This window comes from Dermochelys coriacea, chromosome 2, assembly GCF_009764565.3.
Source record: "Dermochelys coriacea isolate rDerCor1 chromosome 2, rDerCor1.pri.v4, whole genome shotgun sequence".
Taxonomy (NCBI): Eukaryota; Metazoa; Chordata; order Testudines; family Dermochelyidae; genus Dermochelys; species Dermochelys coriacea.
The window spans coordinates 192,872,225-192,885,856 of NC_050069.1; positions in this window are offsets into that span (position 1 = coordinate 192,872,225).

Here is a 13,632-nt window from a genome sequence, read left to right on the forward strand (position 1 = left end):
GACCGCTATTCCTATCTACATGCCTCTAGCTTTCATCCAGATCATACCACTCGATCCATTGTCTACAGCCAAGCGCTACGATATAACCGCATTTGCTCCAACCCCTCAGACAGAGACAAACACCTACAAGATCTCTATCATGCATTCTTACAACTACAGTACCCACCTGCTGAAGTGAAGAAACAGATTGACAGAGCCAGAAGAGTACCCAGAAGTCACCTACTACAGGACAGGCCCAACAAACAAAATAACAGAACGCCACTAGCCATCACCTTCAGCCACCAACTAAAACCTCTCCAACGCATCTTCAAGGATCTACAACCTATCCTGAAGGATGACCCATCACTCTCACAGATCTTGGGAGACAGGCCAGTCCTTGCTTACAGACAGCCCCCCAATCTGAAGCAAATACTCACCAGCAACCACACACCACACAACAGAACCACTAACCCAGGAACCTATCCTTGCAACAAAGCCCATTGCCAACTCTGTCCACATATCTATTCAGGGGACACCATCATAGGGCCTAAATCACATCAGCCACACTGTTAGAGGGTCGTTCACCTGCGCATCTACCAATGTGATATATGCCATCATGTGCCAGCAATGCCCCTCTGCCATGTACATTGGTCAAACTGGACAGTCTCTACGTAAAAGAATAAATGGACACAAATCAGACGTCAAGAATTATAACATTCAAAAACCAGTCGGAGAACACTTCAATCTCTCCGGTCACACAATTACAGACCTGAGTGACTATCCTTCAACAAAAAAAACTTCAAAAACAGACTCCAATGAGAGACTGCTTATTGGGATTTAAATTTGCAAACTGGATACAATTAACTTAAGCTTGAATAGAGACTGGGAGTGGATGGGTCATTACATAAAGTAAAACTATTTCCCCATGTTATTTCTCCCCCCATGCCACCCCCCATTGTTCCTCAGACGTTCTTGTTAACTGTTGGAAATGGCCCACCTTGATTATCACCACAAAAAAAGGTTTTCCTCCTTTTCCCCCCCCCCCCACCTCCTTCCTGCTGGTAATAGCTCATCTTAAGTGATCAGTCTCCTTACAGTGTGTATGATAAAACCCATTGTTTCATGTTCTGTGTGTGTGTATATAAATCTCCCTACTATATTTTCCACTGAATGCATCCAATGAAGTGAGCTGTAGCTCACGAAAGCTTATGCTCAAATAAATTTGTTAGTCTCTAAGGTGCCACAAGTACTCCTTTTTTTTTTCTTTTTTGCGAATACAGACTAACACGGCTGCTACTCTGAAACCTCATAGAATGTGTGTGTGTGTGTGTGTGTGTGTGTGTGTGTGTGTTGTTTTAGAGTATTATGAATGCCTGTTTATGCCACAATCATACAAAAGAGTGCTAAGGATTTCTGGACCTAAAAGGATAACTTTTTCCTCCCACGCAGAGCAGCATGGTTCTTATATATACAGAGGTACTAATTACAAAACCTGTCTTTCAGAGATAATGGTAGTTAGAAGAGTCAGCCCTAGGACTGTCTAATATGGCCATTCTGATGAACTGACACCTGATAATACTCAGATGGGGAGACCAAGGTGCCTGCATAGAGAATAATGGTAAGGTTGATACCCTATCTCTGTGGGGCTTCATTGTAGAACCCCAAACAACCGTCCAAGAGAAACTCTAGCATAGCTGAGATTGCCAGAGCTCTGCGTTATGATAGCGTCTAGAGGCCAAGCCCCCATTGTGCTAGGCTTTCTACAAACATAAAGGCAGTGCCTGCTCAGAAGAGCTTGCTGTTCCACCTCATACCAGAAATTAACCTTTTGACCGGATCAAAGATTGAAGTTTCCTAACTGAGTTCTTCAGGGAACCAAAATGCCTCAGTTAGGCTAGCAGAGGACTCTTTGCTGAACTACACTTCTTTTTTTTGATATCCAGGCTGTTAACTATAGGTGGTTCAGAATCATATGAAGAATGGGTTCCTGCTACAAAAAGTCTGGTCCCTTCTACAATTGCAGTGGAGGTTCCTTGGTCGTCTAAATTCAAGCAGTTGCCTTCTGGGTCAGTGGAGGATGTCAGCTCGCGCGCGCTCTCTCTCTCTGCCTCTTTACAAGACGGTTCAAGTAAAAAATAAGAAAAAGCATAGTAGTGAGGGCTGAGGCAGCTCTGCATTCTCAGCTACTAACTTCTCTAATGAATACCCAGATTAATTTACACATCTAAATTTGGAGGTATAGGAAATCTGTTTGGGAGGATTGGCAGGTGTAAACACAGTTTCTTTGTAGCCAGAGTTAGGAGTCCTGGCTCTTGCCACAGGTCACATCAAGGCCGAGGAAAAAATTGCCTCAGAATGAATATTTTATACACCGCTGCAGGGATTTAACCAGAATGCTGTTGCACTCAAAGCAAGGATCATACTGCGAGATGACACACTACTGGCTTGCCACCAAGTAGTGTGTATGTGGTACTTATTCTGGCTATTTACAAGAGGGAGGTTATGCTGTTCATCCTGGTCTGGGGACCACTTAACCAAGAAGTGTACTGGAACAAATACCCTGATAGTGGGAATAGCCTGTTGAATGTCCATGGGAACATGAATGGACACCTCCTTGCTCCCTCCCCACCCCCCGGCCAATACCCATGTAAGTACTTTAGGAGACCTTGTACCACTCAGGGCTTTACTCAGTAAAACAGGAGTCATTTTGAACAAGAGAGGTTTTCTCATTTACCTGCCTGTAATCCCACAATGGTGCAGCTGCATGAGGAATGGAGTCCTCACATGCCTCCATTCTGGGCATAGACTGCATGAAGTGCTCCTAATGTGGATACACCCTATAGAGGTGGAAGGGTGGAGAGAGACACTCCTTGTTGCCTTTCAGACTAAGCCCCTTTCTCTGGCAGAGTGGAGGATCCACGGGCAGGACCCAGACAGGTACAATTCCCGTTACCCTGCAGTCTGAAGCAGGGCTTCACAGGAGTAACGGGATTTCTGTGTAAGATGGGGGTAGGGCAGCAAGCCTGGCACAGAGAGAGACTCTGGGAGGAACAAAGGCCCAGGAAACATACACTCTAAGGCAACGAGGAGTCCGGTGGCACCTTAAAGACTAACAGATTTATTTGGGCATAAGCTTTCATGGGTAAAAAATGGGAGGTAAGTTGATAAGAAGTGGGGGTTTTACCCATGAAAGCTTATGCCTAGAGAAATCTTAGTCTTTAAGGTGCCATTGGACTTCCCATTGTTTTTGTGGATACAGATTAACACAGCTACACCTCTGATACTCTAAGGCAGGAAGGCAAAGGAGAAAGGGTTCAAAATGAGAGCTGGGAGAATAACTGATTTTTGCAGTTCAGTGGCAGTTTTTAAAAGACGTTCCGGTTGAAATTTTTCATGACTTGAAAGTCTGCTTTGGGTCAGGAGTCAAACCTGGGTCTCCTACAGCAGAGGTGTGTACCTTAACTACTGGGCTAAGAGTGATAAGCAGGATGGTGGTGCTAGAGAAGGAACTGGTGGTGATGCTCCTGCTCGCTGTTTTGTAAGTGACCTAAACTACTAGTGTCCAATTTGTATAGCTGAGTCAACTGAAACTGCTCTTTGACAAACTATTCAAAAAAATTCACCTGCCTCTACTCAAAACGTTGTTGTTGTTGTTTACCATCACCTGTTCCTGAACGGTATGAATTACTCCCTTGAGAAGGGACTGCCTGCTTTTATCTGTTTGGGATCCAGAACTTCTGGAGTTCACCAGTCTTATCCCTGAACAGGCAGGCTGTGAAGGGTTCTCATCTCCTTGGGAATTCTCATGCTCTTGAGTGAGTGTTGGGGTTTTTTCCATAGTGGAATTGCAGCTTCAAGGAGGCAGGAGAGTGTAACGCTACGTCCAACTCAAAACCCAACACCCCGAAACAGCAAGGGTTAGTGGCTTATGGCAGCATTATGGCTTATAGCTTGCCTTTGAGGCTCCTGAAAAGCTGCTTGCAGGACAGTGCTGCTGTAGTGGAAGGCAGAGGGAACCCCTCGAGAGGCGATGGACCAGAAGGTTAGTGTCTCAATGCCCCCTCAGATGAGGAAAGGGAGAGTAGAGCTAGAAGTTGAAATTAAGTTGCAACTGCACAAAAAACATGAGTCTAGAAAATTGGAGAGGTTGTGGGGGGCCCTTAGGGCCTCACCCCAAAAATATGAAGGGTTGCCTTAATAAAAGAAACACTGAGTTTGGAACAGAAGCTTGTTTCTCACTTTATTAAAAGTGTACAAATTCAGTCATGGTACAGAACTACTCATTAGAGCATTACTGGTCATTGAAAAGAGTTTCCAGGTCCGGAGGACGTCCTGGTAGAAGACCAGCAGCTCGGAGAGGTCTCGCGGAAGACCTCTCGGATGGAGATAAAGGAGCTGTCAGTCGTATCGGAGCCCTCGGAAGCGGCACAGGAAGGCGTGCGCCAGTACGCTCCACGCCGGACTACCTGCACCATAAAGGAGCCTCTGCAGGGCCTGGAGGTGGAAGACATGGACCTGAGTAAGCAGACATTTCAGGCCCTGCCCTCCCTGCTCCAGGGGTAGATGGAGAACCCCTACAGGGACCCAGTGCAGTCCTAACCAAAAGAACTCCAGAATCAATGTCCGGAGGTTGGCCAGAAAACCCGGGGTCAGGACCAGGGTGTTGAGCCGGTACCAGAGCATGGACAGGACTAGTTGATTAAGCACCAGCGTTCTCCCTAGAAGGGAGAGGCACCGGAATAGTCCTGTCCATTTCCGGAGCCGCTCTATCACCCCGCCCTCTAAATTCTGCCAGTTCTCCGGGGGAGAGGGATGCGTGGCAGAAAGGTAAACGCAGAGATAGAGCAGCAGACAGATGGCCTGAAGCGTGGGTGGGAGGGAACTCTCCTGCCACCAGTCCCCTACCATCAAGCCAGAGCTCTTGACCCAGTTGACCCATGTGGAGGAGGCTGCCAAATAGATGGCCTGGCAAGCCTCCACCCACGCCAAGTCGCCCGGGTCCTGGACCACGAGGAGCAGGTCATCAGCGTATGCCGACAGGACCAGCCGCAGCTCCGGCTCCTGCAGCACCAACCTTGTCAACCTCCTTCGAAGGAGAGAGGAAGGGCTCGATCACCAGAGCCTACAGCTGGTCCGAGAGGGGGCACCCCTGCTGTACTCCTTGCCCGAAGCTGACCGGTTCGGTCAGGATCCAGTTGAGCCTGACCAGACACTCTGCGGAGGTGTACAGCGCCCGGAGAAAACCCACAAACTGGGGTCCGAAGCCAAATGCTTGCAGAGTGCTCAGGAGATACCCATGATCCACCCTGTCGAACGCCTTCTCCTGATCTAAGGACAGGAGGGCGAACGACAGACCATCCCTACACCTGAGTTCCAAAAGGTCCTGGACCAGATATAGGTTGTCGAAGATGCTGCGGCCCAGTGTAAGTCTGGTCTGGGTGGACCACGTCCGCCAGCACAGACCCTAGCCCCAGTGAAATTGCTTTTGCCACGACTTTGTAGTCCATGCTGAGGAGCGAGACGGGATGCCAATTTCGTAAATCGCGGCGGTCCCCCTTCTTTGGCAATAAGGCGAGCACGGCTTGCCTGCATGAAAGAGGGAGGACCCCGCTCTGCAAAGACTCGGCCCAGACGGTGACTAGGTCTAGGCCGAGGACGTCCCAGAACACGCGGTAGAACTCCACAGTCAGCCCGTCCATGCCCGGAGATTTATTGGTGGGCATGCGACGGAGGACTTCCGAGAACTCTGCCCGAGTGAGAGGCAGCTCTAGCCGGTCTCAGTCGCCAAGCTGACCGTAGGGAGCTCCTCCCAGAGCACTCTGCAAGTGTTAGGATCAGTCGGTTCTGGGGAGAAAATGTTTGCGTAGAAGGCTCTCGCCCTCCCACACATCTCCACCGGATCCGTGACGGGGGTGCTGTCTTCTGCCAGAAGGTAGGTGACATGTTTCTTGGCCCCCCCTCTTTTTCTCCAGGGCGTAGAAGAAGCGGGAGCCGCGATCCATCTCCCAAAGGAGACGGATGCGGGATCGAACAAAGGCCCCCCGGGCCCGATGGTCCTCGAGGGCCTGGAGCTCCTCCTGCTTCTCCCAGCACGCTCCGCGGGGGGGGGGGGGCAGATCCTCGGAGCTGGTGGCCAGATGCCTCTCCAGCTCTAAGACCTCCCATTCCAACTGCTCTATCACCGCATCCCTCCGTTGGCTGGCACCCCGGGTGTAGTCACGGCAGAAGAGCCAGACGCGCACCTTCCCTAGGTCCCACCACCGCCGCGCCGAGGGAAAGGCATGCCGCTGCCTCGCCAGGCCAGCCAGAACTCCTGGAAGGACTCCACAAAGCCCGCATCCTCCAGCAAGCTGTTGTTGAAATGCCAATAGACCGGTCCCGGCCCCTCCGCGCAGAGGGAGGCCGTCACAGTGGCTAAATGAAGGTCAGAAAATGGGGTTGGCCAGATGCTGGAGAAGTGGGCTCGTGAAAGATGGAAGCATGATAAATAAATGCAGTCCAACTGGGAGTGGCTCGACCGATGGGCCTCCACCCGGACAAAGGTGAACGTGGAAGTGTCATCCAGGTGGTGGCCACGCCAGACGTCCACCAGGGAGTGGTGTTCGACTATCTCCTGGAGGGCAGCGGCAGCGGCCAGGCTCTGCTAGGTCCCCGAGCGGTCCTGCTCCTCGAGGGTGATGTTAAGTGATGCCCAGGTGATGCCCAGGACTAGGTACTCATGAGGCTCCAAGGTGCCGAGGAAGGCGGATGCCTGCTGATAGAATTGCAGCTGCTCCGGGCTCGCTGCCGGGGCATAGATGTTAACGAGGTTGACTACGAGCTCCTCCATGCAGACCCAGAGGTGCAGCTGGCATCCCGGCACAGCCTCGGCGACCCTCCCAGCACCTCGGGCCGTAGGTCAGGGGAGAACAAGGTCGCCACTCCAGCCATACGAACTGTGAGATGGCTAAAGAAGACCCTGTCTCCCCCAATCCAGCCACCAGCTGTCTTCGGTGGTCGGATCCGTATGGGTCTCCTGCAGGAAAACCACAGAGTACCCCCCCACCCCAAAGGAAGGAGAGCACCTGGGACCTGTGGAGACCCATCCTACAGCCGCCGGTGTTCAATATTGCGATGGTAAGAAGAGCCATGAGGAGGGCTGGGGGGATTCCTCGCTGGCAGGGACGCTCGTGGCTCCCGATGGGCCACGCAGCAGTCCGTGACCTACCCCGTAGGTGAGTAAGGAGTCAGGGAAGAGGTGGACTCGCTGGTAGGCCGCGGTGCCCTGCCTCCCGGTCCTTTTACCCTCCCCCATGAGGGCCCTTGAGGCCCGGAGGATTTGATGAAAGTCCCCCCATTGCTGGAGAGCAAGCTGTACTTTGTTGCGGGAGCCACGGATGTCTTGTAAAAACCTCCCACAACTCCTCTCGCAGTGCATGGGGGGGTGGGGTTATGGTCTCCTGGTTACTCCCCCACGGGGCCTTTGATACAGCCCCGTGGCCCACCAAGCCAGGCAGACAGGGTGCGGACCCCCGGCGGGGCTCCTGATGGGTTGGCACCACTAGGCCCGCCTGGAACCCTGGGGCGATAGGGGGTGGCGGAGGGAAGATAGCAGCACCTGGTGGGTCGGGACGGGTAAACACAAAGGCCGCTCCCTGGGGGTCATCGATTGGAAAAGGAAAGGAGACAGCCCCAGGGGAGGCAATAACATCTTGGGAGGTGGACGGGATAGGGGCAGGGGCAGGGTTAGAGGCGAGATTCTGGGCAGGGAGAGAGCTCTCAGTGATGCCGGGTGCAGGCTCTATGGTGGATTTGGCAGCCATGGCATCAGGAGGTGAACTCTCTTCTGTAGGGCCCCCTCCTGGGAAGGAGGTCGAATGCTCCTCACCAACGAGGGGTGCCCCGGTGGCTCGGGTCCCGGCCGCGTGGTACTGGCCATCGCCTGAACAGGCTCGGTGGCCCTCAACGGGGTGCCATCTGCAGCCGGGTTGATGGAGGAGTCCAGGCGCTCCTCGGAGGTGGGAGTGGAAGCAACGGTTAGGGGGAGGGAGCATGGGGAAAGGGGGGCTGGAGTGAAGTCGCCCAGATCAAGGCCCGCTAGCATAGGGTCATCCTCCCCCTGGGTGACTGGGGTCAGACCCAGGGCCTCGATCTCCTCATATATGGACGGGAGATCATTTTCCCCCACCCCGGGATTCTCCCCGCCAGCACCTGATGCGATGGTCGCCTCGGTGTACACTGAGGTTTCAGATGGCAGCAGGGCAGGGCAGGCTCCCTCGGGGCCTCAGAGGGGAGGGACTCCCGTGGAGAGGAGATACTGCCTTCCAGTGCTGCCACGTCTTCCCCAGCCAGCACCGGTGGATGGAACACACCCATGGGTAAAGCGGAAGGCTCGGCATCGGTGCCCCCCTTCCTGGTCTTCCGGGGGGCCTCCGCGTCAGATGGGAGGAGCGGAGCTCGAGCCTTCCACTTGCCCCGCTTCCCCTGGACTAGGGCCCAGCCCTCCATGGCATCATCCGGGGGCTGGCTAGCAGGGGTCGTGTCAGGGGGGCAGAGGTGATGGGTCAGGGACTCGAGGGGATAACAGTGGGGCAGCACAAGGCAGGGAAGACTCCCCTTGGGGCGGGCCCTCTCCCATGCCCGGTGGTGTCCCTACCGCACCCTCCTCCACAGGCCCCGCCTGATTACAAATGGCGGGGCTCTCTCGCTCGTCTGGGGTAGTTGGGGAGGTGTCCCTTGGGCCCGAGCGAGAGCAATGGTGGACTGGGAAGGAGGAGGGGTAGTTTCAGGCGCTGGGCAGCCAGGGTCGCCGGCGATGATGGGGCTGGTGCCCTGCCAAGACTCGGGGGTCCCGGATGCCCCTCCTTGCCGGGCCAAGAGGCAGTCCCTCCGGACGTGCCCCATCGCCCGGCAGAGGTAGCACCGGGCCTCCCCTGTGGAGTAGTGTACCCGGTAATGGGCCCCCTGGTAGGGGACTAGGAAGGACCCCTCCAGCGCCTCTCCATCACGCGCCGCCGGTGGCAGTTGAAGCTGCACTTGCCGGCGGAACGAGAGGACGTGACGGAGGGCGGGGTCTTTGCAGCCCAACGGGAGAGGGCTGATGACAGATATGGGTTTCCCCAGGGTGGAGAGGGCGGGTAACAGGGTGGCATTGGGAAGAAAGGGAGGGACAGAGGTTAGGACCAGGCGGACGCCCAGGTCCTCTAGTGGCTCCAGGGGAACGAACATGCCCCCTACGGCCAGGCCCTTCTCCACCCCCTCCTGGGCGGCGGCCTCCGATGCTAAGAAGAAGACGACCTTGCCATACATTTTGGAGGCCGCCACAATGGCCGTGGGCCCCACCACCCTCGCTAATGCCCGCATATAGGTCTCCACGTGGGGCGAGGTGGGCACCAGGAGGCAACGGACGCCGTGCTTCCTGGTCATGGTGGGAAAGGGGCCCCGGCCGCTATAGATGGCAGCGGAGGCGGTGGGCGGGAGAGACAATGTAGCGGCAGGCGGGGGGGCTGCTGCCACCTGGGCGTACACCCTGGGGGCCAGGGAGGGACACCCACAGAGCTGGTGGAGGGAACAGCGGGGAGGGACGCCCCAGCTAGTGGTGAGGCTGGGGCATTGGGGGCAGCCCCTGTCATGGAGAGCCTGGTCTTTTTAGCGGGGCCCTTCCCCTTCTTCTTACCCTGGCCCTTCCCGCCGGCTGGCGGGGCTCCCCCCCAAATCTGAGGGGGGGGAAGGACATGGCAGCAGCGGAGGTCACCCTAGTGCCCGTCGCTGCTGGCGCCCCAGCGGGAGCGGTGGCAGATGGTTCGGCAGTGGAGGTTGAGGCTTCCGGGGGTGACGGAGAGGCAGGCGGGGAGGGGCAGCTCGGGCTGCTGGAGGGGTCCCACCTGTCTCATCCCCCGCCATCGTGAGCAGGGAGGGAAGTGGAGATACCAAAAGAAGGAGGGGAAAGGGGAAGCAGGTCGACCACTCCTCCCCGCTAGGCTGCAGGCAGGGGAAGAGGGCGCCAAAAGGGGTGGGCTGGATGGGGGGCAATCAGGGGTTAGGGGTCAGTCGCCAACAAAGGGTGGAATTCCGGCTCCTCTAGCTGCACTGGGGGGGATACAACAACGTTCTGGGTGCAGTGAAGAGGGTTGAAACTAAAATGGGAAGTTGCACAAGCGCATAGGAGGGGGCATGGGCACACGGAGCAAGAGGCTAAGCAGGCCAGAGGTAGGGCAGGGCAACCAAGGGGCTAGCCTCAGAGGCTGGGGCAGGGCAAACAAACAGAGGCTGCAGGAGGAAATGGGCGGGGCAGGCAAACAAACTGAAGGTAGTAAGCGGGGGCTGGGGCATAAGGGGGGGCAAAAGCTGCAAAGGGCAAATGGGGCAGGTTGAAAGGACAAAGCTGGGGGTGGGCAGTCCAGGGGGTGGGGCATGTGCACCCACATGCGCTTGTGCAAAGTCTGTTTAGGGTGGTTGCTGCTTCTGGGCCAAAGGGTTGAATCAGGGCATGGCAAACCAAGCAAGCAGCTGAGTCCAGAGGCAGGAGCTGAGGCAGATGGTATACAGTCAGTGGGGGTGGTGGAGGGGGCAGCGGTAGTGGTAGTAGTGGAGGGGGGTGGGGGGACAGAGATGGATCGGGGGGCAGCTCCACGCCACACCCCCTGTGTCCCTGGAAACACACTCAAGACCCCCACCACAAGAGCACAGTTTGAAAGTTACTCAGTCTTAAGGCCCCCTCCACGGTGGTCTGCAAAGTCTCTAGGTGCTCCCCCACTGGTAGATGGTCCTCTTCTTCTCCTCCTCGGGGCTTCAGCAGCTCCAGGCAGCAGACTCCACAGCAGCAGCTCCAGGAACTCCAGGTGGTGATCCAGGCAGGCAGAAAGGACCCCTCTCAGGTGGTGGTGGTGTCCACAGCAGCAACAGCTGGGGTCCCTCACTCCTCCCTTCTGGGGAGTGGGCCAGCAGCCCCTAGCCCCCAAGGGGCTGCAATTGGAGTAGTAGCAGCACCCGCGGGTGGGGGGGTCCAGCAGCCGGCCAGCAACCAGGTAGCAGAGAAGAGGGGTGGTATCTGGCCTAGCCAGGGGAGCAGCTGGAGTAGAAACAGCAGCAGGGAGAGCCCAGGGCCTAGCAGCAGCAGCAGCAGCCCTCTCCTTCCTTCTCCCTCCAGGCCAGATAGTTACAGGAGAGCAATCAGAGGAAGAGCTATTGGTCCCCGATTAACCAGGTTCCTTTTCCCTGGGTAAGGGAACAGGAAAGGTTCCAGAACAATCAGGAACTTTCTGGAGACAATTAAGACAGGCTGATTAGAACACCTGCAGCCAATCAAGAAGCTGCTAGAATCAATTAAGGCAGGCTAATCAGGGCACTGGGTTTTAAAAAGGAGTTCACTTCAGGTTGTGGTGTGTGTGTGAGTGTGAGTGTGAGAGGAGGCGAGAGCGAGAACTTGAATGCGGACTGTTGGAGGACTGAGGTTTATCAAGCATTATCAGACACCAGGAGGAAGGTCCTGTGATGAGGATAAAGAAGGTGTTGGGAGGAGGCCATGGGGAAGTAGCCCAGGGAGTTGTAGCTGTTGCACAGCTGTTCCAGGAGGCACTCTAGACAGCTGCAGTCCACAGGGCCCTGGGCTGGATCCCGGAGTAGAGGGCGGGCCTGGATTCCCCCCAGATCCTCCCAACTCCTGGTCAGTCACAGGAGGAGTTGACCTGGACTGTGAATTCAGAAAAATGGCCAAGCTGAGGGCTGCCGTGAAGCTCCAGGGTGAGCAAATCTGCCAATAAGCGCAAGACCCACCAAGGTAGAGCAGGAACTTTGTCATATATCACATAAAATAACCTATATAGAATATAACAAAATAGAAGTTATAAAAGTCTATTCCAGAGTCTGCAATTAAAGATGGATGTAATTTGGTACAGATTTATGGACAAGGAGGAGATAGAAGTCTCTTTGAAGCATTATTCAAGTCACTTATTGGGAGAGAGCAGAAATCTCCTAGAAGTTTTTTATAGGCTTGAATATTTCATCTAATAAAAGAAGTAACCAAAAAATTAGCATGGGTGCTATTATTCTCCAAGTTCCACATGTATGATAGTAATTCTTATAAAATTTATAAAAATCACCTTTGCTTTTACTTATCTAAAATTACCACAATTTATCATTTTTGCATCAATATTGTGACTTAGCCCCACACACACACTTAATAGAGAATACTAATCTTTCTATAGCAGATACTTCTCAATTAAATTCCATAGGATAGTGTGAGGTCCCTAGAATAGAAGTTTTAGAAGTAGCTTCATATTGTTTCTATTTAGTAATAATTTTGAAGAGTGGTTTGTTATTGTATATAAGTCATACAATAGAAATGGACCTGTCCCTTTAAGAATAAGGTGCGGGCACATTCCAGGGGCTAGAGCAGTGGTTCCCAACCTTTTCTCTGCCACAGTACACCTTGACAGTTTTATTTATTTCAAGGCACGCCACAATATTGTCTCCAAATGTGGTCATGAATATTCATGAGCCAATCCAGAATAAGACTAGTAGGGCTAAAATCACAACAACCGTGGAGGCTAACATTAGATTGCGATCTGTCTTTTGTGCCAGAATTAACATTTTCAACAGTGGAAACTAACATTAAAGCTAAATATAAGAATTCTGGACAAGAGCATGCTCAGTGGAGAAAGTGATGCACCTGAGAATATTAATAATAAATCATTTCTTCTCATTCCCAAAATAGTTTTCCCAAATGTGTGTAACTTTCTCTCTCTCTTTTTTTAAATGCAATATAATTGTCCCAAACAGTCTTGCCAACCTCAAAAGATCAACAAATGAGTTGGACCCAACAGATCAGGAGCTTAGATCCCAAAATATGTGGTTATTTACAAAGATATTGGGGGTTTTTCAGTCTGTCTGATTGGTGAAGTGCCTCTGCCCAGAGAGCGAGGGTTAGTGCTGTCCATGCTCCCAGATGTACTGGATATGAGAATTCTGACCCCCTGCTGCAGGAGTTCCCACCCTCACATCTGCCCATCCCCTGCACAGCAATGAATTCTGCCCCCAACCTCCAAATCAATTCTGTGCCTCTAGTCTCCAAATCAGTTCTGTCCTCACCATCCACCAGTCCAGTGTCACACCAATTCTGTCCCCCCAACCCCCTGCCTCACCTCTGCTTCTCCCGGGGTTTTCCCCAACTCTGGGCGTACTGCAGCAGGGTCCCTGCTCCCTTCCAGGCTGGGGGAGGAATGACCTCCAGGTGCTCTTCCCCCTGTTCTGGCCAGTGGCTGTGGGTGAGCTGGAGCACAGAGGAGCCAACTTGTTGCTCACAGAAGGGAAGGGGAAGAAGGAGATTGAGCTTTGATTGGTTGCTCTGCCCTGGAGGAGGCGGAGCAGTGAGACAGATGACCAATCAGAATGCGGCTTCCTCTTCCCCTGTCCCCATTCTGCAGGACTCAGATTTGCTCTTTGAACCTCACTTTAGGGAATGGAATGTGACACATGTATAATACCTGAAAGGGGCCTCGTCCAGGAAAGCAAAAGTACAGACTGTGATCCAGCTCTAATTAAAATACTAATTAAAATACAAAGGAAGGGTTTTTGTGCTCACATGGAGTTTTTCCAAAAAATTCCACAGCACACCTGTTCAGGCCTGACAATACACCCGTGTGCTGTGGCACACGGGTTGGGAAACACTGGACT